This window comes from Herpailurus yagouaroundi, unplaced genomic scaffold (genome assembly GCF_014898765.1).
Source record: "Herpailurus yagouaroundi ecotype Mexico unplaced genomic scaffold, PumYag 166, whole genome shotgun sequence".
Taxonomy (NCBI): domain Eukaryota; kingdom Metazoa; phylum Chordata; class Mammalia; order Carnivora; family Felidae; genus Herpailurus; species Herpailurus yagouaroundi.
In genome coordinates, this window is record NW_024412407.1 from 19,576,761 (window position 1) to 19,603,863 (window position 27,103).

A 27,103-nucleotide genomic window follows, 5' to 3' on the forward strand; every position below is an offset into this window, starting at 1 on the left:
CTATCTATCTATCTATCTATCTATCTATCTATCTATCTATCTATCTAATCAATCTACTATCTATCCATCCAGTCAGCCATCCAGCCATCCATCCAAACTCTCTCAGCCCAGTATTTGCAGTAATATGATAGAAACTTACCCAGGCCTACCCTTCAAACAAGGAAACGGAGAAAGAGGCAGACCGACAGCAAAACAAACCAAAGTAGCCAGTGGACCAAAGCCATGGTGAAAGCATGTGTGTTATTCAGGCTGTGCCAGTGCAGAGTCCCCTCACCCCAGGCAGAGGGATGAGAGCCCAGTGTGGCCTGGCTACCCCGCAGGAGACGCTAAGTCTGCTGCCTCAGTGGTTCTGGGGATCACTCAAGGGAATTCTACACAGGCAGTTGTGCTTTGCTATGAATCACCACATCCCCACAGTGACAGTGGGAATTCTGTATCCGAATGAGGAACTGGTAAAGTATTAGCATGTGTCTATACTTAATTTCTGTCAGACTTAGGCTTCCAAGCAGGGGGTGGAAGTGGGAAGTGAGGAGTTATGTGATATAGAGGAATTCTAATATCCTGCTCCAGCTGTAAAAATCAGGTGTCATGGCTCACTACCCCGAGCCAAATATGTTGCCAAAATTCCTTGGTCCAGCACACAAGACTGTTTAAAAACCAGATGAAGGGGCGCCTGGGTGGCGCAGTCGGTTAAGCGTCCGACTTCAGCCAGGTCACGATCTCGCAGTCCGTGAGTTCGAGCCCCGCGTCGGGCTCTGGGCGGATGGCTCAGAGCCTGGAGCCTGTTTCCGATTCTGTGTCTCCCTCTCTCTCTGCCCCTCCCCCGTTCATGCTCTGTCTCTCTCTGTCCCAAAAATAAATAAACGTTGAAAAAAAAATTAAAAAAAAAAAAAGAAGAAATAAAAACCAGATGAAATCTGACTTTTTTGCCTTCTCTCTTTTTCTCCTCCTACACCAACTTTTTACTGTGACCAAACAAGCTTTGTTTCTTTAAACTTCTTTTCCGTCTCATGGCACCCCCATTCCTCTTTCCTCCTCTCCAGGCATTCCTGGCCTCCCCAGATTGTCCTCCTGACCAGGGAAGGTTGGGAACCATTGGACTATCCAAGGCCCAAATCAAATCCTGCTTTATCCATGATACCTGCTGGGGCTGCTCTGGGATCCAGGCCTGTCCCCTTCCGCCACGAATCCTACCACAGTTATGGCTCAGGTCAGTCCTCTGGCACATGGTGATGGACTGCCTGTCATTTCATGTTATGGTCTTCTTTTCCTCCAATTTAGCACTTTCACTGTTCTTTCCCTTCCTTACATGTCCGTGCATCTTAATCCCCCAATTAGAGGTGGAAACAATGAGCACTGAATCCCACCGTGCCTTCCATTTAGTTAGGGGTCACTAAATATTTTTGATCCCCTGAAAGGGGTCAAAGGCCTGGAAGCAAAGCCAAACATGACTTCATCCGCGGCATCCCAAGATGAAACTTATGGGAAAGATGCATGCCTTGCAGTGTTGTGGGGCAGCTGTCAGGGTTTGTGCCCTCGTGCCAAGTTGAAGACAAGCCAGTGTCTACGAAATCCAGCACAGTTTCTCCATCAGTCTTAAATCTGATGAGGCAAGAGTTTGTGTTAGGTAAACCTGGGTTTACTTTAGCATATACCTTAGATGTTCTGAGTATTGAGCCTTGTAGGAATATTGCAACAATCTCAGAAGGTTCAAGTAAGCTACCAATGTCACTGTGATCTAAGACTCAAACCATGATGAAAGAGAAGTGCCAGGTCCAATTCTACACAAAGGTGAAAATTGCCAGATCTTTTGGTAATTCTCACCCAGTTTCAGAAACAAGTCAGACAGGTGGTACAAGACTGTTCTCATTGGGTAAGGATATGCTCTCATGGAATACACTGCCCAGTGATGCCAAGTATTGGAGAGTAAATTTGAGGGAAGTACCATTTAAGAAACTGCATCTTTATGATGCTTCTACGTCTGGCAAATGCTATTAATAAGACACAGTCCCTAGGCTGTAATCAAGGCAGAGTAAATTGATTTTTTTTTAAAAAAGAAGCTTTTCATAATGGGCAGCTGGTAGCCACAAGTCAGAAAAAAAATGAAATACAGTCTTTTTAAAAGACAAGTGAAAATAAGAATCAAAGCTCTCTAGACCACTAATTCCCTGCTGTACTTTCCTTACTGTTCAGCTATATGACATAGTAGCTATTTCCTAGAGACTGAGACTCCTGAGAATTTCATTGGTCTCTGAGATCCTTTCAAGCTCTAGGGATGCCTTGGTTCTTCCCTCTATGTGAGATTCTTTGAGTTTGGCTAGTATCATTATTTCACTCATATTTAAAGGATCATATGGAGCTTTTTCTGCATTTCGTTGGTCTCCATTTCTTCAGAGCCTGCCCTGTAGCTTTTGGTACGATTGGTTTGTCCTTTCACTATGTACTTACCAAACAGCAAGAGCTTAAAATATCACATAGGTTCGTTCGTTCTTTCTTTCTTTCTTTCTTTCTTTCTTTCTTTCTTTCTTTCTTTCCTTTCTCTCTTTCCTTTTCCTTTTCTCTTTCCCCTCCTTCCTTCCTTTTTTCTTCTTTCTCTTTCTTTCTTTCCCCTTCCTTCCTTTCTTTTCTTTCTGTTTCTTTCTTCCCCCTTCTTTCTTTCTTTCCTTCCTTCCTTTCTCTTTCTTTCTTTCCTCATGTAATCATTCAACAAAAACTATGAAGTGGAAATTTTGTGCCTTCATATTTGCAGAACAGACAGGAGAGGAGAGCAAAGGTTTGTGTGACACACTGGTACACTGAAATTTTCCAGGCCTGTTCTTTGCTGAGACCAGAGAAATAAACAGTTTATTCCTGTTTGAAAGCTCTCTCTCTCTACAACCTCTGAAAACATCTGTAATGATGCAGGTGTGGTAGGGGACTGATAAGCAACATTTCCTGAACACAGTAAAATGCGTAAACTTTTACTACATGCCCAATCACAGGTATGTGGGGTGATTTTTGTAGACAGAAAGGAAAGGATACTTCCAAATGTCAGGTTTCACTGTATAACAATAATTCAATGGAAAACCTCAAATTTTTCCATGAAAGCAACAATATGACAAATATTATATTGTATATTATTATAATATTATAAAGGAATCATCAGATGATCCTGCCAAGAAAAAAAAATACCTTGTAAAAGCCTGTGGCAGCTGTGTAGGTAATAATCTCACCTCAGAGCCTTGGTACAGGCTGCTCCCTCTGTGGGGAGCACGTTTCACAAAGCTAGTTCCCACTTTACCTTTCAGGCATCAGATTCAATGCCACATACCCGGAGGAGCCCTCATGAACACCCTATATATAGTAAATGAGACTTTATCTTTCCTTCTTTCAGATTCGTGTTAATCTCCTTCATATTTGTATGGCATTTTAATTGCTTCATTTTATATGTACTTTTGTCGGTCATCCCATGAGAATACCAGCTCAACAAGGGCAGGGACCATGTCTCCACTGTCTTTCCAGTACCAGTCTAGTCCTGGCTTAGAGGAGACCCTTAGGGAAAAAGCTAATGATCTACATTTAAATGGAGAACACATTCATTTCTTTTTAATACAGATCTACATCTTGTTTGCTTCTATGCCCAAGAAACAAGTTGCTGTCAGTTGATTGTGGTGTTTGTTAAGTTATTGATTACAAAATCAGGCTGTGTCTTACCATTCTGGATCCTTTTGAAAGATTACATTTTACCTCTGACATATTTTCTATCTAACTCAAGTCTTTTGCAATTTGTAAGGTACTAATGGTCATCAAGGTCCCACCCATTTACAGCCTTCATTCCTGCACTAACATACACACAAAGTTTTCATGCAGACAAAACAATATTGTGGGAATTAAAACGTTCAGTAACCTCAGAGATGGATGGCCTTACAGTGGCCATGACCTCAAGATTTTCCTGGGGCCCAAGTGTAAGTATGTAGACCCTAAGATTCACATTGGGAGCTTCACTCTTGGGTGATTCTCCCATAAGAACCTAAGAGCCAAGGCAACCTCTCACCTAGGTATTAATTCTCTGCAAAGGAGAGTAGATGTGCAGCATGAATTGCTTTGCTGCAAAATTGATAAAGGAGAAAGAATAATATGGTGGCAGAATTGCTATATTTTCATTTACTTTTATGTGGTTTAAGGAGGAGATTCCTTGCTTGTTAGAATGTCACACAAACCAAAGACCACAGCTTTAAGCCAAAACTTGAGCAAAATTACATTTTATAAAGTGCTTCTCTTCTCTGTAGACTATTAAATATCAGGTATCAGTTCTTTCTTCAGAAGACATATGTAAAATGAATTATAAAATCAGTTGTACTACTTTGTCTCCATGAATTTTCAGGGTCTAATGTATAATTTAACCAAAATAGCATCCATCTTCTGGAAAAATATTGCTGAGATTTATTTCCTTTTTGTTTCTCAGACTTTCCATGAAGGTATATAATAGATTTGGGACTATTGTTTAACAAGTTACTTGAATGTCACTGGAAGGTAAGAACTTGGTTTTTGATGGTAAGAAAATAAATGAAACTCTCAGTGAGTACTTAAATGGGTGTGAGTACATGACTAACAACATGTTCATCAAAATATTCATTTGATAATACAAATAATTCCTTGAAAGGTTTAGACGGTTCTGCCTTTATCTTTTGAGTACACCTCAACGCACATCCTTATTTTACTTGGAGAAAAGAAAATGTAACCATGTGGCGATTTTTGGAAGTTATCAAATAGTCGACTTTGGACCAGATAGATGTGACTTTGGATTTTGATTCTACCACTTGCCCTCTCCTAACCTTACTTTCCTCATTTGTAAAATGGTAATGACAACATAGTATTAGTGAAGGTTAGTTAAGATAGTGAGTATAAAATATTTGGAACACTATAGATGCTGATTGGAAGTAGGTTCCTTTTTTTTCTTAAATTATTATATCAAATAAAAAACAAGCAAAAATCCTCTAGGTAGTATCATATAACTTGTGTATTATTGCTGAGACACTAACTTATTTCCTCCAAGTCATCATCAACAATGGAGAACTAAAAGGAATAATCAACACTTTTCTGCAGTAGTGCTGCCCCAATAGAACTTTCTGTGATGGGGAAAAGTTTCATACCCGTACTGTCCAATATGGTAGCCATTAGTTATATGTGGCTAGTGTGCACCTAAAATGTGGCTAATGTGGCTCAGGAACAGAATTTTATTTTAATGTAGTTTAAAATAATAACAATTTATTTTTTTTTAATTTTTTGTTTATTTTTAAGAGAGAGCAAGAGAGCAAGAGAGCGAGCCAGCAGGGGAGATGCAGAGAGAGAGGGAGTCACAGAATCCCAAGCAGGCTCCGTACTGTCAGCACAGACCCCGATGTGGGGCTCAAACCCACAAACCGTGAGATCATGACCTGAGCCAAAATCAAGAGTTGGGCACTTAACTGACTGAACCACCCAGGTGCCTCAAATTTTAATTTTAATTTTAAATATCCAGGGGCGCCTGGGTGCTCAGTCAATTAAGTGTCAGACTTCAGCTCAGGTCATGATCTGGTTGTTAGTGAGTTTGAGTCCCATGTCAAGCTCTGTGCTCCAACAGCCTGGAGCCTGCTTCAGATTTTGTGTCTTCCTCTCTCTCGCCTCCTCTGCTCACACTCTATCTCTCTCATAACTAAACTAAATAAACATTTAAAAAAATTTAAATATCTAGATGTGGCTACAGTATTGAGCAGTGCTGTTCTACTGAAATAATGTGCTCAAATTTGGCGGAGGTATATCGAAGTCAGCATTCACAATTAATTGAAAATAGTATTACACATATAACTTATGACTAACCAATTTATCTTATCACAAGTCTCACTGTAATAGACATCAGAAAGTGAAGTTCTTGATAAGTGATCTTCTTGACCTCTATTTACCCTCTTAATTCCTATGTTAGATGCAGACGGCAGAAATCTCATTTTCTTCGGTATGATTGTCTAAAATTGGGCTGATAAAGTTTTCCTTATCCAAAAAGAGGATAGTGAGTAGTAAGAAGCCCTCACTCTCCCTTTCATCCCTTGTTCAGAAGATAACTGTATTCAACTACAGATGTATGCTCACAAGTATATCTGAAGGGCAATCGATGTCTATAAGAATTGTGACTGAAACCATCCACAATTCTGTATGTTTTTTGAAACCTTAATGAGAAACTGGGTGTACTGGCCAGGTGGAGATGTGAATGGCCAAAGGAAGGAGGGCAAAACAAAATGTACCAAGATATCAATTAGGAGATACAGCCCTCAAAGCACAGATAAGACAGTAAGATTATGTGTAGAGATTCACATGGTAGAGAGGGTAAAGGCAGAACAGTGGCTGGTATCACAGCATCTGCAAGAGATAGGAGAAAGAGAACATCCCAGATTTTGGAGGGGAATAATCCAGAGTGGGGCTCTTGTCTGAAACTGTGCCCCCTAAGATCAACCAGCTCTTTGATGAAAACTTTCAGACCACATTTACCTAACTCCTGAGACACAGTTGGTAGGTGATGTTGAATACTCTTCTGCCTTGAAACTCTGTTTTTATAGTTTTTATGTACCATTTGATTTCTTCTTATCTGACTGGTGATGGCTTCTTAATCTTCCCAACTGATATTTTACTGCTCAGCTCTGGGGGTCACCATTCACATTGTAGACCTCATAAATTTATAAAGTGATAATGACAACTTTCTAGTAGATAGTTAAGGTGTTCTCTAATTCACACAAAGGCACCATGTGACCTAGAAGTTCCCCCAATTTGGCAGCGAGGAAGGCAATACTTCTCTTAGGTGCCACCCCAGGCACTCGGTTGTTTTCATTTTTAATTAGCTACTGATAACCTCATTCACACATGCTGCTTATGTGTATGAATACACCACCACTTATACACTATCTGTATGGCTCTTAAACTGTTATGTTATCCACAGCCCAGATTTCTCTCCTGAGCCCTAGACTCACACCTAATTGGGTTTTACACAGTTCTATTCAGATGTTTCAGTGGCACCAGTAACACAACATATTAAAAAAAGAATTGATCCCCAATCCTAATTAACACCACCACTGTCCACCTGGTAACTCAGGCCAGAATGTGAGAATTATCTCCATCTCACTCCCAACATAACTTCAATCTGTGAATCCTGGAGATTCTACCTCATTTAACCCCTTCTGTGAACGTCCCCATTACATCATGCTGCAGCTGCTTGGGACCTCTCCACACTCCCCTTTACTAGCTGCCATCTTTCCTGTCAGTCAGGTTCATTCTGCCTCCACAAAGCTCCCAGTGAGATCTTTCTAAAATGCATGTATTATTATGTCACTCTCTTGCTAAAGCTACTTAGATTTTTATGGCTTGTTAATGTGATTCATGATAAAGTCTGAATTCCCAATTGTGGTGTATAATAAGGGATAGGCAAGCTGGTCTTTGTATGCTTTTCCATTTTCAACTTCTCCCACATCTCCTAACATATGCTTGCACTTTAGGCACACACACATTTGGCTTTCTTAATAGGCCCAGCTCAACCCCTGACTGGTCAATGCTCTTCCTAGAACTCCAGTGGTATTTACCAGGGGACAGTGCAATAGTTTCCAAATCTGCCTTTCCTTTTAGACTTTAAGTACCTTGAGAACAGGAATAGGATTTTATCTTTGTATCTCTAGCACCTGCCTACCATCTGCCAATTTAGAATAAATGTTTACCAAGTAGATGGATGAATGCAAAGGTCAAAGAGAAAGGAAACAGAGGAAATTAAGGAGATTCAAATACTCCCAGAATTTCAGGAAAAGTGGGGAATGTGGAGATTTGGGGTAGAAAGGAAAACAGTGGCTGTGATGAAGAAAGTATCTTTAGATTCAAAAATCACTACCTGTATAGGTGGAAGTATAGTGTTGATAGGATCATTGCTTCACTGACACAAAACATTTTTATGCTTCAGTTTTTTAATTTCCATTTACAAAAAAAGGAAAATATTACATCAAAGCATTAAGACTCTAAAGTCTTTGTCCTTTATGACAAAGCTATGAATATTAGCGATAATCCTTAAAAGGGAAGTTGCTATGATATTTAAATGTAAAAGAATAATGGGAGAGAATATAAATTGCCTTTATATAAAGCTATTTCAAATAGTAAGCAAAAAAACAAACTCCTTAAGCACAGTTTTCCTTTCTCTTCTATTCTTTTTTTGTCTTTTAAAAAAGTTTGTTATTTTTAAAGTACACAGCTGTTCACAACTATAAATAAAGAGGTAGCAATGTAACATCTATTTGAAGTACACTTAATGTCACCATTAAGCTATATTAATTATTTCATGTATGTACAGACAAGGGAGATGAACTTTGGTTCATAGAAATTGTCTTGCATTAAGTCCGAATTAAAATATCCTAAATATTTTGTCCTGAATTAAAATATCTGGGGTATATCTGTTTGCTTGGCTGCCACTATTAACAAAGCCTGTGATAGAATATATCATTTCATTTTTTTAAATGTTTATTTACTTTTGAGTGACAGAGCACAAGCAGGGGAGGGGAAGGGAGAGAGGGAGATACAGAATCTGAAGCAGACTCATGGCTCTGAGCTGTCAGCACAGAGTCCAACATGGGGCTCGAACTCATGAACTCATGAGATCACGACCTGAGCCGAAGTTGGATGCTTAACCAACTGAGCCACCCAGGCCCCTGAATACACCATTTCTTAAATGAACACTTGTAGAGTTTTAGAAGTCAACTCTCCATATCATTAGTTTGGGGTATCATTAAACTACAAGGCTAGAACATAATTTCCAACATAGACATTTTGAAAATGCAATTAATTAAGAAAAAAAACTTTTAGTTTTTTATGCCGGGGGGTGGGAGAGGGTGGTGGGTAGGGGGATGGGTGTAATAAGTGAAGAGGAACAAGAGTACACTTATTGTGATGAGCAGTGGGTAACAAATAGAATTGCAAATCACTGTATTGTACACTTGGAACCAACACAACACCACATGTTAATTACTGGAACTTTTAAAAAATTAAGAAGAAACTTTTAGTTTTGAAAGCTTACTGACTCCATGTTTTGTTTCATTTGCATCTTCCTCTCCAGAATCAGATCAGATGTTCAGGAGGTGCTCAATGAATACTCAGGCAAATCACTGACTCTTTCTAAGCCTTAGCTCCCTCATCAATGAGTGGAATTAATAACCACATCATAAAGTTATTAGAGAATTAAATGAGATACTGCTTTGTATGCTGCCTGGTACAAAGGTTGCTATTACTGTTTGCATATCTGATCCTATAAGCCTTTGTAGGTTACAGGGCTTTTGTACCTTCAACATGTTCATATAAATATAAGACTATGCATTTTATATTTCAGTTCCAAAAATGGGGTAACAGTTGAGTAAAAAAACATGAAGATGGGCTTAGAGACAAATTGGAAGCTGTAAGTGAACACAGCCATCCAACTATGAGAAACAGTTCTGGTAAGGACCACATACCTTATGAAACCAATTCTTGCCTTTTGGAATGATTTTTATTTGCCATAAAGCATAAAGTTATTATTGAATAATATAATGCACATTACAAGTCAAATGCAAATGTTGCTTCATGTGAATTTTCCCTCCACTGAGGACTTTTAGCAATTCTCCCACAGACCTGACTCCAAATAGGTGAAGAACCACTGACTTAGACTGTTATAGTCACCGGATCTACTTTGTTCTCCTTATAAGCAGATTTAAAAATAAAAATTTTAAAAGAACTCCTTTAAAGGAGGGTCTTCTCTGAGTCTTCCTTGTTTTTGCAGATATAAGTGTATTCTGAATCTTTTCTATTTTGCTTTGAATATATTCTTTGGTTCTCTTCTCAGTGGAAGTACAGAACAGTTGGTAACAATCATTCAGAAATGATCTCAATGTTGCTGCTTTACCCTTCATGCATTAAATAGTTGTTTGTAGGAATGTTCTTTGTTGTTACCAGTATTCCACAATGTACATATTTATTTTCATTTTAAATGGTGATATAGGAGAATAAGGTCAATGTTCTGAAATAACATTCAGGGTGAGCCTTCATAAACAATACAAGGAAAATTCACTATCACCAAATTAGAAGAAAACAATGAAAGTGGTTGTAGGTGGTGGACAGTACAATTTCTTAGAATACTGTGAATTAAAATAATTCAATTATGCCCAAAGCAGATGAGTTTTGCTAATTTGAAGAAATCACCAAAAAAGATATGCTAATAACCTGGCTAAACAGCAAGAAAGACTGGGTCAGAAAAATTATTGAATTATTTAATAACAAAGAAAGTGTTCACAAAAAAATCTCACGAGTAGAAGTAAAGAACAAGAATTTAGATTTTTCCACCTAATGGTAATGGTAATGAAAAGACAGAGATATAAAAGCCTGATATTGTGGAAGCCAGAGGGGCTTAAGCTCACACTTCTCCACCATACTCTATATGAATGATTTCAAGCATACTCACTACACGTTGCACTAATTCTGTTAACTAAACAACCTTTCTTAAAGTCTGAGGACTCAATGTAATAAAAAGTCTGACTCCATTATTTGATGTTTGATTACAGACACTTTTCAAGCCTTACCTCGCCCTCCCCCCATTCTGTCTCAGATCCGGGCAAGCTGTTAAGAAGGCCCAGGTGCTGTGCCACAAGCAGTAAGTTTAAACCATGCACTAAAACCGTCACTCCAGCTCCAGCCCCTACCCACCATGAAAACTCAAAGCCAGTCTCCTTTCTTTCACAGCTCTTTCAAGCTATTTTCAGATCAGCTTGAGAGGCCCACCCTCTATGGAAAGCTTCATTATGGGAATATAAAACCTTTTGACACTTCTTGGTGTGTGTGTGTCTGGCATCATCAGTTTGGGAATCCAAACCAAATTTTGGGTGGTTATCCATCTCAACTCTATGGACTGGCCACAACACCCAGTCACAATGACACTGGAAGGAGGGTCCATTTCAATGAAGACATAATAATTATAGTACCTAGGAAGAAATCTGCATCCAACAGAAACCTAATAAACTGAGTTCTAGTTTATACATCAATTTCTTGTGAGTTCATATACTGGGAATCCATTCCATTAAACCTAATGATGCCAAGACCAAATTTCAGAAACTGAGAAGCTGAAGACTAGTCTTGGAAATGATAATCCCTCCAACGGATTACTACAACACATCTTCACCTTTTGCTTTCATTTATCATATGGAAACACAACTGTATTTCTTTAAGAAACAATACATAGTCCATTTAAGGAATAGTTCTATTTTATGGGAGGGAAACTAGAATGTCTGCAGGGGGCAGTAGTTAAATGAAGCAGGTAAGAGAAAATAGACATGCTAAGCTTTTGTATTACAACTCAGGATAGCCTGGGTCTATTACATTGTCTATTAAACACTTTACTGTGCTTTGAAAGGCAAATCAGGGCAAGCTTCTGACACACTACTGTAAATGCTAAGGTTGAAAAGCTGCATAACTAAAAATGTCAGTATTTTAATTCTACTGCTATTATATTTAAAAAAATATTGATATCTGCAATGTAGCCACTAATTTACAGGTATACACAGAAATGAGAAAAGAGTGCACTTAAGGAGCCAAGGTCTTTCTGTCAACTCTCTTTTTCTTTATATTCCACTTTCACTTTTATTTCATGTTGACCAGACTCTTATGTTGCATTCATTGTTATAAAAGCTGATGCTCAAGAAATGGGCGTCGCTCCTTAATTAAATTAGATGTATTAGTTGACTTTGGTATTTCAGGTACAAATGCGTTATTTTATAGAACCTTTGAACTACTTGAATAACATATAACAAATATTATTTGCTGAACTAGAAATCTGCAAAAACATGAGTAGTTTTTAAAGAACTCTAGGATTTTATGGAGTGCCTGGATGGCTTAGTTGATTAAGTGTCCGACTTCGGCTCAGGTCATGATCTGGCAGTTCGTGAGTTTGAGCCCCACATCTGGCTCTGTGCTGTCAACTCAGAGCCTGGAGCCTGCTTCAGATTCTGTGTCTCCTTTTCTCTCTGCCCTTCCCCTGCTCACACTCTGTCTCTCTCTGTCTCTCAAAAATAAATACACAATAAAAACAAGTTTAAAGAACTCTAGGATTTTGGAGTTATCCAGAACTAGTTTCAAGTGCTAATTCCACTGTTTACTGTATAACTGAGGAAAGTTCATTAGCCTCATCTGTCCATAAAGCATGTTGAGAGGATTAAATGAGTTTGCATACATAAGCATCCATCATAGTACCCAGCACATAGGAAGTATTTAATAAATAGTAACATCTTTTATTTCCAAGTTAGTTTCCTCTGGTCCTTTGGGTTTTGGTACTCTAAAATGTTGTAAGGTTTCATAAAGAACCTGATAATTCTTATTTACTCAGAACATTCAAACTCACACAATCATAAAGGACAATTTAATCAATTTAATTTGTGGAAGTGTAATAAGAAAACAATCAGCAGGAATTACTGTGGTGTACTGACTGACCCATTTTTGAATTTGATGTAAAGGAAAAGGTGGGATCATGAACTGAGTTGAAACCAAGAGTCAAATGCTTAACTGACTGAGCTACCCAGGTGCCCCTTTGTTACAGGAACCTCTGCATTTTATCTAAATTATCTGATTTGTGGAATTGTGATCAAGATGGAGGAGCAGCATGGAGACCCTCAACTTGTCTCATCCCTGAAATAGAGTTAGATCTGCACCAAACCATTTTGCACACCTAGGAAATTGATCTGAGGATCAACACAACAATCTGCATAACTTGAGCCAGAGAATTTGGAAGGTACATGGTGCAGAGAGGTGCACTGGTGCAGAGAAAAGTCATGGAGGGTAGGGAGCTGTTTTTGCAGAGAAGGACAGAGAAAGGGGGAGAGTGCAGGAAAAACACTTCCCCAAAAGTAGCTGGAAGGAAAGAGAGAGAAAGAGTGAAAATGCACGCAGGGGACTGAATAAGAAATCTGTTCCCCAAAACTATTGATGGGAATAAAAGGAGAGGCTTTCAATACCACCAGAATTCTATAAACAGTGGAGCACAGAGTCTGAAGTTCCAGAGCTCAGTGCCTGGCAGTGCTCTGGTGAGGAAGTGGGGCAAATCCCCAGAAGCAAGCAGCAGGTTCTGAGGGATCCATGTGCCACACAGGGAGAAATGGTTCCCTCACTTGGAGTGCATTTGGTAGATGCCATAAGGTCTCCCCACGGGCAAAGGTCCCAGCAGAACCTGGAGAGCAGCCATGTTTGCTGGTGTTGGAATAAAGATGCCCAGAATGCAGTGAAACCTGATGCTGGCTGTGGTTGTGGTTTGCCATAATCTCTGAACCTCTGCTGCTGCACGACTACAGGAACATTTTCTGGGGCAAGCCAGAACCCGGCCATTGCTCAGTAAGACCCTCCCCCAAGGAGTTGTGGGTCCAAGCTGCAGAGGTCTCTGAATTATGGGATTTTGAAACACAAACCCATCTGAGATAAAACTCTGGAGGGAGGTGCTGATTGGTAGGTGGACAACTTGGGCAGGGACAGGGTGGAGGCAGGGAGTGGACAGAGGTCTGAGACAAAGGAGGGGAACTTGATTTCCACCTCTCCTGTCTATGAGTGCGCACCACACTAATCCACCCCAGTAAGCTAAGCAGTGCCACCTAGTGAAGAATGGAGCCATTACATCAATCCCCACCCAAATGAACGCTCCAAGCACATCCCCCAGGAGACCAGCAAGAGTCCCTCCACCTGCTTAGTATACAGACTATTGAGGGCTTCATAGTTTTAGTTCTAGGGGAAACTGGATGTAAATTCATTTGGGTTTCATTCTGTTTGCTGGTTCATTTATTAGGTGGTTTTTTTTGTTTTTTTTTTTTTTTTTTTTTTTTTGCTTCTTTGATTGAATTGTTTTTTTTTCCTTTTCTTCAATACAGAAAATTTTATTTTTTTTAATTTTTAATTCTTTCACTTAAAATTTTTTTAAACTTTTTTTTTTAATGTTTATTTATTCTTGAGACAGAGAGAGACAGAGCATGAACGGGGGAGGGTCAGAGAGAGGGAGACACAGAATCTGAAACAGGCTCCAGGCTCCGAGCTGTCAGCACAGAGCCCAACGCGGGGCTCGAACTCACGGACCGCGAGATCATGAACTGAGCCGAAGTCGGCCGCTTAACTGACTGAGCCACCCAGGCGCCCCTTAAAAATTTTTTTACTTTATTTTTTCATTTTTGAAAAAATTATTCTATTTAAATTTCTTTATTTCATTTTATTCTATGTTTTTTTAATTTTTAAAATTTTTCTTACCTTTTTCCTTTTTTTTCTTTCCATTTTTCTCCATTCTATCAAGCTTCTTTCAAAAGGCAGGCCAAAACACGCCTAAGATCTAGCTTCTTTTACTTGATTTTTTTTGCCTTTAATTTTGTAATTTTTAGTTTTTATTTTATTAATTTTTTTCTTCCTTCAAAAGGATAAAACAAAGGAATTAACCCCCAAAGAAATAACAGAAAGAAATACCAACCAAAGGCTTAATCAACACAGATATAAGCAAGACGTCTGAACTAGAATTTAGAACCACGATAATAAGAATAATAGCTGGGCCTGAAAAAAGCACAGAATCCCTTTCTATGGAGATAAAAGAAGTAAAAGCTAGTCGGGATGAAATAAAAAATGCTATAACTGAACTGCAATCTTGAATAGATGCCACAGCGGCAAGGATGGACGAAGTAGAGCAGCAAATCAGCAATACAGAAAACAAAATTATGGAGAATAATGAAGCAGAGAAAAAAGAGAGAAACAAAGGCAAAAGAGCACATTACAAGACTTAGAGAACTCAGTGACTTATTAAAAAGCAACAACATCTGAATCATAGGCATCCCAGAAGATGAAGAAAGAGAAAAACAGGCAGAAGGTTTATGTGAGCAAATTATAGCAGAAAACTTTCTTAACTTGGGAAGGACACAAACATCATAATCCAGGAAGCACAGAGAACTCCCATTAGATTCAACAAAAACTGACCATCATCAAGGCATATCATAGTCAAATTCACAAAACACACAGACAAGGAAAGAATTATGAAAGCAGTAAGGGAAAAAAATCCTTAACCTATAAGGGAAGACAGACTAGGTTCACAGCAGACCTATCCACAGAAACTTGGCAGGCCAGAAAGGAATGGCAGGATATATTCAACGTGCTGAATTGGAAACACATGCAGCCAAGGATTCTTTATCCAGCAAGTCTTCATTCAAAATAGAAGGAGAAATAAAGAGTTTTCCAGAAAAACAGAAACTAAAAGAGTTCAAGACCACTAAACCAGCCCTGCAAGAAATTTTAAGGGGGACTCTTTGAGTGGAGAAAAGATGAAACAAAACAAAAAGACCAAAAGCAACAGAGACTGGAAAGGACCAGAGAACATCACCAGAAACACCAATTCTACAGGCAACACAAGGGCACTAAATTCATATCTTTCAGTACTCACTTTAAATGTCAATAGACTAAACGCTCCAATCAAAAGACACAGGGTATCAGAATAGATATGAAAACAAGATCCATCTATATGCTACTCGCAAAAGACCCACTTTAGACCTAAGGACACCTGCAGATTAAAAGTAAGGGGATGGAGTACCATCTATCATGCCAATGGTTGGCAAAAGAAAGCCGGAGTAGCCATACTTATATCAGACAGTCTAGATTTTAAAATAAAGACCGTAACAAGAGATGAAGAAGGGCATTATATCATAATTAAGGGGTCTATCCACCAAGAAGATCTAACAATTGTAAATATATACCCCCCCACAACGTGGAAGACCCAAATACATAAATCAATTAATCACAAACATAAAGAAACTCATTGATAATAATACCATAATGGTAGGGAACTTCAATATCCCACTCACAACAATGGACAGATCATTTAAGCAGAAAATCAACAAGGAAACAATGGCTTTGAATGACACATTGGCTCAGATGGACTTAGATATATTCAGAACATTTCATCCTAAAGCAGCAGAATACACATTCTTCTCGAGTTCACATGGAACATTCTCCAGAATAGATCACATACTGGGACACAAATCAGCCCTCCACAAGTACAAAAAGATCGAGATCATACCTTGCATATTTTTAGAGCACAATGCTATGAAACTCAAAATTAACCACAAGAAAAAACTTGGAAAGACCATGAATACTTGGAGATTAAAGAACAACCTATAAAAGAATGAATGGGTTAACCAAGAAATTAAAGAGGAAATTAAAAAAGTACATGGAAACCAATGAAAATGAAAACATGACAGCCCAAACTGCTGGGATGCAGCAAAGGCAGTCATAAGAGGGAAGTATATGGTAACCTAGGCCTTCCTAAAGAAGGAAGAATGTTCTCAAATATACAACCTAACCTTCCATCTAAAAGAGCTGGAAAAAGAAAATCAAATAAAACCCAAGCCAGCAGAAGAAGGGAAATAATAAAGATTAGAGCAGAAATAAATATCGGGGGTGGGGGGAGGGGGAAAGAAAGAAACGGAACAGATCAATGAAACCAGGAGCTGGTTTTTTGAAAGAATTAATAAAACTAACAAATCCCTAGCCAGACTGATCAAAAAGAAAAATAAAGGGCCCAAATAAATAAAATCATGAGTGAAAGAGGAGAGATCACAACCAACACCACAGAAACTCAAAAAATAATAAAAGAATATTTATAAGCAATTATACACCAACAAATTGCACAATCTGGAAGAAATGGACAAATTCCTAGAAACATATAAACCACCAAGACTGAAATAGGAAGAAATAGAAAATTTGAACAGACCCATAACGAGTAAAGAAATTGAATCAGTAATCAAAAATCTCCCAACAAACAAGAGTCCAGGGCTGAATGGCTTCCCAGGGGAATTCTACTGAACATTTAAAGAAGAGTTATCACCTATTCTTTTGAAGCTGTTCCAAAAAATAGAAATGGAAAGAAAACTTCTAAACTCATTCTATGATGCCAGCATTATCCTAATTCCGAAATCAAAGACCCCACTAAAAAGGAACAATTTCCCACCAACTTTCCTGATGAACATGGATGCAAAAATTCTCAACAAGATACCAGCCAACCAGATCCAACGTGATATATCCAGAGCCAATGTGATATATCACATTCATAAAAGAAATGATAAGAACCACATGATCCTCTCAATAGATGCAGAGAAAGCTTTTGAGAAAATACAGCATCCTTTCTTGATAAAAACCCTCAAGAAAGTAGGGATAGAAGGATCATACCTCAACACCATAAAAGCCATATACAAAAGACCCACCACTAATCTCATCCTCAATGGGAAGAAAACTGAGAGTTTTACCCCTAAGGTCAGGAACATGACAAGGACGTCCACTCTCACCACTGGTATACAACATAGTGTTGGAAGTCCTAGCCTCAGCAATCATAAAACACAAAGAAATAAAAAGCATCCAAATTGGCAAGGAGGAAGTCAAACTTTTACTCTTCACAGACATGATACTCTATGTGGAAAACCCAAAAGACTCCACCAAAAAAAAACTGCTAGAACTGATCCATGAATTCAGCAAAGTCGCAGGATATAAAATCCATGTACAGAAATCAGTTGCATTTCTATACACCAATAATGAAGTAGCAGAAAGAGAAATCAAGGAATTGATCCTATTTACAATTGTATCAAAAACCATCAAATACCTAGGAATAAACCTAATGAAAGAAGTGAAAAATCTATACAATGAAAACTATAGAAAGCTTATGAAAGAAATTGAAGAAGACACTAAAAAATGGAAAAGCATTCCATGCTCATGAATTGGAAGAACAAATATTGTTAAAATGTCGATATACTCAATGCAATATACATATTCAATGCAATCCCTATCAAAATAACACTAGCATTCTTCACAGAGCTAGAACAAATAATCCTAAAATTTGTATGGAACCAGAGAAGACCCCAAAGAGCAAAAGCAATCCTGGAAAAGAACCTGTAGGGGATAGGCTTAAGGAATCCTCCGGGCTTATACCAATGGGCTAACAAGGCATAAACAAATACAAAGTCATAAGATGCTCACACCCAAGTTTGGATAAACCAGATAGGCAACCCAAGAATGGGGGGTAAAAAGTCACCCCAAGAACTTGGGGAGAGGTTCAAAGTCTCCAAAACTAGGGAGGTGCAGTGGAACCCCAAAACAGAGAGGGGATGCAGAGCTCCCAGAATAGAGAGAGGGACAAAGGCCCCAAATAGCAACGGGTGCAAAGGTGCCCGATACATAGGTATATGCAATAAACAGGATTAGATGTTCAGGGTGTAAGCACCGCCAATTTAGCACTATAGAAGAAAAGCTGCTATTCAGAAGGATAGGGCCAGGTTAGGTAAATTGGTCAATTCCACTATGGACCACTGCTTGGCATGCAAGGCAGCCTAGAGCCGAGATGGTTAACAAAAGAAACGGTGCCTTATTAACCCTCAGGTTATTCCCCCATCTGTCTCATCCACTAGGCTAGCTAAGTTAAACAGACAGGGCGCCTCCTGTCTGTCGTTAAAAACTATCTACCCATCTGCCTGGCATCAGGATTTTGTTGACCCAAACCCCAAACAACAAATATCTTTAAAACCCCCCTCTTGCCTCACGTCCCCAAGTTAATGTCCCCAGTTTATCTCTTTGTACATGTCCATCATGTTTGTAAGCCTTCTGATCTAAATAAATATGGGGCAAGGACCCTTATTCAGGGCTCTTGTCTTTTCCCAAACATTAGCCATCTCTTGCTTTAATTCTGCATTCGCTCCCTTGTTGCCCAAAAGAGAACTTTAGACTTAGAGTCTATGACAGATGGTGACCCCAACGTGACAGAAGGAAAGTGGACTACTGGCTGAAGTGTGCAGGGGGCTGAGATGGCCAGGTGGTGCAACACAAGGACTGCAGGACCCCGTGGAATGGTAAAGGAGCTCCCAGAAAAAAAACCGCACTGGGTACAGTCTCTACCTGATGAGGTAAGGGATAAGCAAAACTATATTAGGATTTGCTGCTGTGGAACTTTTTGAGAGATCTCCGATGGGAAATTACCTCCCCCTGACTCCCTAGCCCCTGAACAAAAGGACTATATTTGAATTCTTCAGTCCTTAGGAGGAACAGCAGGGACTATTCTAAATTACAAGGCTCGCCTTAGATTATTGGCTGTCCAACAAAATTGCCCTTGGTTCCCAGAACAAGGAACTTATGATCTTAAAGTGTGTAAACGAGTAGAGAAAACGTTGAAGACAGGCATTCTAAAGGGGCTAATGTCCCCCCTTAAGTAATCCTCACCTGGTCAACTGTCCGCACTGCCCCTCCCTGTAGAGGTGGGACAGTGCATAGGAAGACACAAAGATATCTAAAAAGGAGGAAAAACCTCGCTCCCCTATATTCAGATTGTGCCTCTGGCTCCTTTACAGCCAGAAGATACTCCCCCTCCCCCAAAAGGGTGGAAAGATATTGAGCCTCTGAAAACCTCACCAACCGGCTCTGATAAAGTCCTCATCCCAATGCAAAAGTATATTAAAGCAGCCCATAAGGCTGGTAAACTGCAGCTCTTTCCCATTGTCAGGCAAAATGGGCAATGGGGCCACGAAGGCCTGCTCTTTCCAATAGTAAAAGAATTGCAAAAATCAGTTCCACTATATGTCCATCCCAGCCCTTTTACAATCAGTATTTTAGAAAATATTCATGGCACTCATTCCATGTGCGCCTGGGACTGGGGCTCTCTTAAGAACATCATTTGGACCCCAGCCCAGTATGCTGTCTGTGCCCAAGAGTTTCATGATGCCTATGTAACTAGTGCTATGTAAAACTTTGCCGCTGCTATTCCAGTGTCTTTTAAACAACTGTCTGACACAGGGCAGTGTTCCCAACCAAGGCAGTGGCCTAACTTCCAATCATTGTCAATAAAACAATGCACTGAAATAGTGTGGTGCAGTGTATTTTATATAGGCTCCCTGATATAGGGGACTGTAACTCTCTCTCTGTTTCTCCCTATACTCTGTGGTCACTGTAACCATATGTGAAGGCTTCTCTCTCATTCATTTCCTGGATTAATAACTGTGATGATTAGAGCCAATTGTCTCTGGCTAGTCTACCTTGGGATAGAGATTTTAAGGAATATTCCCAAGCAGCTGCTGAAACTCCTTTTGTTTCAGGAAACTTCCCTGTCTTCTCTGGCCTGACATGGACTGCTTAATTCCACTAGTGGAAAACAAAAACAAAACAAAACAAATAATATAAAACAAAACAAAAATCGGTATCTGCTCATCTATCTGAGCTGACAGGCTTTAGGACCACATGAACTCTTTTCTCTGCCCTCTGTGCCTCTGTCTGCCTTCAGGCCTCTTGGTAGTTCCTCACCTTTTCTGCCTTCCCTTCCTCCTCCTCCTGTTTCTGTACCTCCCGGGGTGTGCCTGCTTATATGACTCTTCAAAACCTCAGAAGGCACTCCTCCTCCGCAGGCTGTCAAAAGGCAAAAAACCCTCTCTTAGACTTTAAATTTCCTCACTGGTTCCACGGAAAAAATTAACAATGGTAAACTTTTAAGGGGACACAGATAAAATATTATTAAGATAGGCATGTCTTTTAAATTATAAAGCTTTATTCTACTAAAGTTGAGATGAATAAAAATTTAAAAGTACACCAGTATAAGGTTAAAATTCTGCTCTTCTCTCTGTTCGAAAAGCAAAGTTTTCTTGGACTGTCTTGATAAGACTGTCTTGATAAGACAATGTAAACAAAAGGTTTTTTTTCTCTCTTTTGTCTGCCAGAAAACCAAAGCTTAGGCTTCATCTTAGGTTTTTAATTGCCTAGTTAAAACTTCTCACTGTTAAAGGAGCTAAGTTTCGCTAACAACTATATAATACTATACATTCGCATTTAGGATCTTTTATTGCCACGTTGGTTAAATAATAAAGTTTCAAGATTTGTAATGATCTGTAATCCTATTTAGGATGTGCTTTATAATAACTTCCTGAGGTTTTAGCAAGCTTCCTAGGATTTAAGTGGTAAATGAAACATATTTGGTGTTTAAACTAACTTAAGTCTATTGGATCTGTCTTTTTTTTTTTTTTTCAACGTTTATTTATTTTTGGGACAGAGAGAGACAGAGCATGAACGGGGGAGGGGCAGAGAGAGAGGGAGACACAGAATAGGAAACGGGCTCCAGGCTCTGAACCATCAGCCCAGAGCCCGACGCGGGGCTCGAACTCCCGGACCGCGAGGTCGTGACCTGGCTGAAGTCGGACGCTTAACCGACTGCGCCACCCAGGCGCCCCTTGGATCTGTCTTTAACGTTATCAGCATTAAATATAAAACTTTATTTTACTAAGGCTTACTAAAGGTCAAATAAGCTCATGTTCTCGCTGTTCCAATCTTGTGTTAGCAAAAGGATGACTTAAAGTAATAGTTAACTTTGCCTCATAGTTTTCATGGGTAATTGTTAAGATAGCTTTCGAAGTGTTTGGTAACCTAAAACATTAATGTTTTGCTTGCATGATAAATTAAGATAAATTCATTGGTATCTAATGAGATAAAACACTAATCACTAGATGTGGATCTGTGCTTTTGACTTGTTGCAAAAAAAAAAAAAAAAGAATATTTAGAAGTGTTAAATCCATGCTTTATGATTAATGGATTCATAAGTCTACCACCTAAAAAATTTCCTAATGTAACAGACAATTCACAATTGGTCACTACCTAGCTTTCACTGGAGACTAAGGTTTCTAAGAGTTAAAATTCTGTTAAATGTAGTTAAAACTGATAAAAATTTTAAAAAAGCAACTCTGTATGTGGAAAGTAGGAGATATAAAAGAAAGATATAAGAAATGGAAATATATTTTTGTTAAAGGTAAAAGAAAGTAATCTTGTTGTAAATGAGACTGGTTACTTGGAGAAAAATGGCTTGGGACAAAAGCTAAATGCAAAGAAAAGTTGTAAAAGATTCATAAAGAAAAATCTTAAAAAAAAAAAAAAATTGTGTGGCCAGAACAGACTAAGGTTAAAATAAATGGATTTTAAAAGTACACAGGGTTAAGATAAAGATTCCTCCTCCTTTGATCCAAAGGCTGTGAAAATGATGGCAATACTCTAGGTGCCAGCCTCCAAATCCTCCACATTTGTGTTGTTCCTGTTTAGCAGAGAAATGGATGCCTCTGCCATATGAGAGAGAGAGAGAGAGAGAGAGAGATGCCTCTGCCATATATTGGGCTTTTACTAAGATACATGGGAGCCATTTTACCAAACTTAGCCCATTGTATGCCACAAATGGATAGCTACATGGCTAAAACATATTTATATGGGCGTTACTAAAAAAGAGGAAAATAGACCTTGACTTTGGCCGTTTAGCCCCCTCCCTCAATGGCCAATGATCAATATGTAAGTTACTGCTGAGCCAAAATAAAATTAGTACATCCTACAACAACCACAAAAATAATACATTTTTGTTAATGGTAATAAATTAATAAGTAAATAAATAAATATAATTTTAACCAAAACGGTAAAACAACAGGACATCATGCCCTTTTAAGCTGTTTTGCTTAAGGCTTGGTTGGAGTTACCCATTCCTTATAATCCACCAGGCCAAACAATTGTAAAATGAGCATATATTACGCTCAAAAACATGTTAAAAACCAAAAATGGGGAGATAGCCCTGGCTGTCTGCATTACAACCTCAGCTCCTTCTTGATCTTGCTAGGATTACTCTTCACTTTTTAAATCTCAATCCTCAAGGACTAACTGCAGCTGAGTGACATTCTTCAAAATAAGATAAACCCTCTCACCCTATGGGACTATGCAAAACCCCTGAAGGGGGGCCCGCATGGACTGGGTACACTAAACTTCTCATCTGGGGTTGAGGATATGCTTGTGTTCTTTCAGATTCCAGACTTCTGTGGATTCCCTCTTGTTCGGTAAAGTCTTACCACGGCATCATGGAGATCCTTAGGATATCTTCCAGTGAACCAGAACATCCAGAGAATGACTCTGAGTGAGCAGCTACTGGCCCTCTTCTTCAAGATGAAAGAAGCCTCTTCATGGACTCCTCATCCTGAAGCCACTCTACAAATGCAAGTCCTTGCCACTGATGTAACATGGGGAAGCCTTAAAACACCTGTCTAACCAGGCCGGCATCCTCTTACAACACAACAATATTGCATATACCCCTAATTCACATCTGATAGCCATGACTTCTGCCATTAACAAAAATTCAATAGGTGTAAGCCTAATTCTACTCCTTGCCCTCATTTGTCCAGGCCAAGCTCAATATTCATATTGGGCTCATCTCCTTAACCCACCTATATTTGATAGCTTAACACTCCTAGCCTGGGATATTCCTGTTAGCAATAATGTTAAGTTCATGGAAGGAGCCGATCTTAACCCGCCCTTCCAAACTGAACAAGAGCATTGGCTTTATATGCCAAGACCTCAATGGTGGCTTCCTCCAGCACCTCCTATGTATGTTACTAAACTCAGCAACTTATCTGCTTGTCTCTGACTAAAAATCAACTGCCTTTCACATGCACAGCCAGCCCAAAACCTCTACAAAGCCAGACAATTTTACCTTTTTCACAGCCATAAGCTTTGATATACCTTAAAAAATAAGCATATCTCACACTCCTAATGTTGTAACTTGCTCTAGTCTCAAATATTCAGACCACCCCTGGAACATTATTCCCTGGACAACCTATTATGGAGAGTCTGAGCATAATCACTGGGGTAATTGGACTGTTATTGACAGGGGTCCTAGAGGACATCTTGAAACAAAATATTCTAATAAGACCATATCCTTTGGCCAGTCTAGTAGGAAGAATATTTTTTGGAAAAATGGAAGTTTGTTTGGCCCCTATAATTTCTGCACATAAAAGGAAATTAAAAGGACCTTGGATTGTTAATCTTTGGAAGCTAGGGCTTCCCTTCTTCACTTGTACTATTAGCCACGGTGAAATTTATGTAAAACAACATGCTAACCTAACTTGGGCCTCCCTGTACAATAACCAATTCGCATGGACCACTATTTGCATCCATTCTCCCTACATTCTCTTTGCTACCTCCACCTTACAGATCTGACAACTAGGAAATAATTATAATATCTCTATCTCCCAAGATTGGTTTATGTCCTGCATAAATAATGATAACATCACCCAATTAAATGTCTCCTCCTTGTTAGTACTTAGAGCATTGCAGCCTGGGTTCCTGTTAATAGCTCTGAGACCTATACTCATCCATCAGGACTACATGCGCTTTCCAATCTGATTTGACACTGGCACTCTGTTGCAAGGCAAAAAAGATTTTTTGGCCTGTTAATCATGGGCATCCATGCAGCAGAAGGCATTATCACCTTTGCCACTGTAGGTGGAATCAGTCTGCATCATACTATCCAGAGAGCCCACGTCCTTAATAAATTTATGGTCAACACGACCAAAGAATTTGTATTCAGCCAGCCTCAATATTCTTGAGACCATAGCGAAATTTATTGAAAAGCGACAGGAGGCCTTGTTCCTCTACTCTAAACTGCCCTGCGACCCTACCTACCAGCCTATCTGCATGAATGGCATTCCTTATAATCACTCCCAAGCTTGGGATGCTGTCCAGACACACCTTCGCAGTATCTTTTCTTCTCACCTCTCTGACAATATAGATTTATATATGACTTTGTACCAACAGCTACAACATACAGAGCATCAGCTTAAAAACGAATGGGCTGATTCCTGGGAAATGTGGAGCGACCTAAATCCTTTCTCACTTACAGCTAGCACCCATCTCAAATTCTGCATAACTTTGGGAAGAGAAATGTTTTTACTGTGTCTCTTTTTATGTCTTTGCAGAATCACCCTCCAAGCCATCCAAAAGCAAAAAAAGGACCAGGAGCTCGTCATGATGGTCCTTGAACATGAAGCTAAAAGAACCAAGGAAAACAAAAAGGGGTACTGTAGGGGATAAGCTTAGGAATCCCCTGGGCTTACACCAATGGGTTAACAAGGCATAAAGAAATATAAAGCCATAAAATGCTCACACCTGAGTTTGGGTAAACCAGATTGGCAACCCAACAATAGGGAGGCGCAAAGGCGCCAGGACTAGGGAGGTGCAAAGGAACCCAAAAATAGAGAGGGGATGCAGAGCCCCCAGAAATAGAGAGGGAGGGGCAAAGGCCCCAAATAGGAACCGTGCAAAGGTGCCCAAAACATAGGTATATGAAATAAACAAGATTAGATGTTCAGGGTGGAAGCACCCCCAATTTAGTACTATAGAAGAAAAGCTGCTTTCATAGGAGGGTAGGGCCAGGTTAGGTAAATTGGTGAATTGGACTAAGGACCGCTGCGCTGCAGGCAAAGCAGCCCAGAGCGGAGATGGTTAACAAAAGAAAAGGTGCCTTATTAACCCTGAGGTTATTCCCCCTATCTATCTCATCCCCTAGGCTAGCTAAGTTAAACAGACACGTGCCTCCTGTCTGCCATTAACAACCATCTGCCCAGCTCTAGGAGTTTGTTTTATATTGACCCAAACCCCAAACGCCGTATATCTTCAAAAACTCCCTTTTCCCTCACGTCCCCAAGTTAATGTCCCCAGTCTTTGTCTCTTTGTACATGCCCATCACATTTGTAAGCCTTCTGATCTAAATAAATACGGGGCAAGGACTCTTATTAGGGGCTCTTGTCTTTTCCCAGACATTAGCCATGTCTTACTTTAATTCTGCATCCACTCTTTTACTGGCCAAAAGGGAACTTTATACTTTAAAGTCTACAACAAAAACCAAAGCTGGAGGCATCACAATCCCGGACTATAAGATGTACTACAAAGCTGTTATCACCAAGGCAGTATGGCACGGGCACAAAAACAGACACTCAGATCAATGCAACAGAATAGAGAACCCAGAAATAGACCCACAAATGTATGGTCAACTAATCTTTGACAAAGCAGGAAAGAATATCCAGTGGAATAAAGACAGTCTCTTCATCAAATGGTGTTGGGAAAACTGGACAGCAACATGCAGAAAAATGAACCTGGACCAGTTTCTTACACCACACACACACACACACACACACACACACACACACACACACCTCAAAATGGACGAAAGACCTAAACATAAGACAGGAAGCCATCAAAGTCCTTGAGGAGAAAATAGACAAAACCTCTTTGGCTGATCTTACTTAACATGTCTCCAGGGGCAAGGGAAACAAAAGCAAAAATGAACTATTGGGATCTCATCAAGATAAAAAGCTTCTGCACAGTGAAGGAAACACTCAGCAAAACTAAAAGGCAACTGACAGAATGAGAGAAGATATTTGCAAATGACATATGAGATAAAGGGTTGGTATCAAAAATCTATAAAGAACTTATCAAAATCAATATTGGGGCCCCTGGGTGGCTCAGTCGGTTAAGCGTCTGACTTCAGCTCAGGTCATGCTCACAGTCTGTGAGTTCGAGCCCCATGTCGGGCTCTGTGCGGACAGCTCAGAGCCTGGAGCCTGCTTCAGATTCTGTGTTTCCCTCTCTCTCTGCCCCTCCCCTGCTCGTGCTCTGTCTCTGTCTCAAAAATAAATAAAAACATTAAAAAAAATCAATATCAAAACAAATAATCCAGTGAAGAAATGGGCAAAAGACATGAATAGACACTTCTCCAAAGAAGATATCCAGATGGCCAACCGACACATGAAAACATGCTCAACATCACTCATCATCCAGGAAATACAAATCAAAACCACAGTGAGATACCACCTGACACCTGTCAGAATGGCTAAAATGTTACAACTCAGGCAACAACAGATGTTGGTGAAGATATGGAGAAAAAGGAACATTTTTGCATGGCTGGTGGGAATGCAAACTGGTGCAGCCACTCTGGAAAACAATGTGGAGGTTCCTTGAAAAAATTGCACTACTAGGTATTTATCCAAAGGAAACAAGTTTGCTGTTTTGAGGGAGCACATGCATCCCAATGTTTACAGCAGCTCTGTCAACAATAGCCAAAATATGAAAAGGATTCAAATGTCCATCGACAGATGAATGGATAAAGAAGATGTGGGGTGTGTGTGTGTGTGTGTGTGTGTGTATGTATATATACATATGTATATGTATATGTGTATGTATATGTATATGTATATGTATATGTATATGTATATGTATATGT

The 27,103-nt window shown here is 39.5% G+C and overlaps 1 protein-coding gene and 1 long non-coding RNA gene across 2 annotated transcripts in view; one reads left to right on the forward strand and one right to left on the reverse strand.

The window, feature by feature from the left end:
• Nucleotides 1–27,103, reverse strand: part of FAR2 (fatty acyl-CoA reductase 2) — a 153,061-nt gene that overhangs the window by 93,530 nt on the left and 32,428 nt on the right. The gene's annotated exons all lie outside the window — the stretch shown is intronic.
• On the forward strand, nt 3,677–22,986 carry LOC121038763 (uncharacterized). The gene is made up of 4 exons (XR_005794491.1): nt 3,677–4,512; nt 9,095–9,470; nt 10,569–10,657; nt 22,855–22,986. It is a non-coding gene; the product is annotated as an uncharacterized LOC121038763 (long non-coding RNA).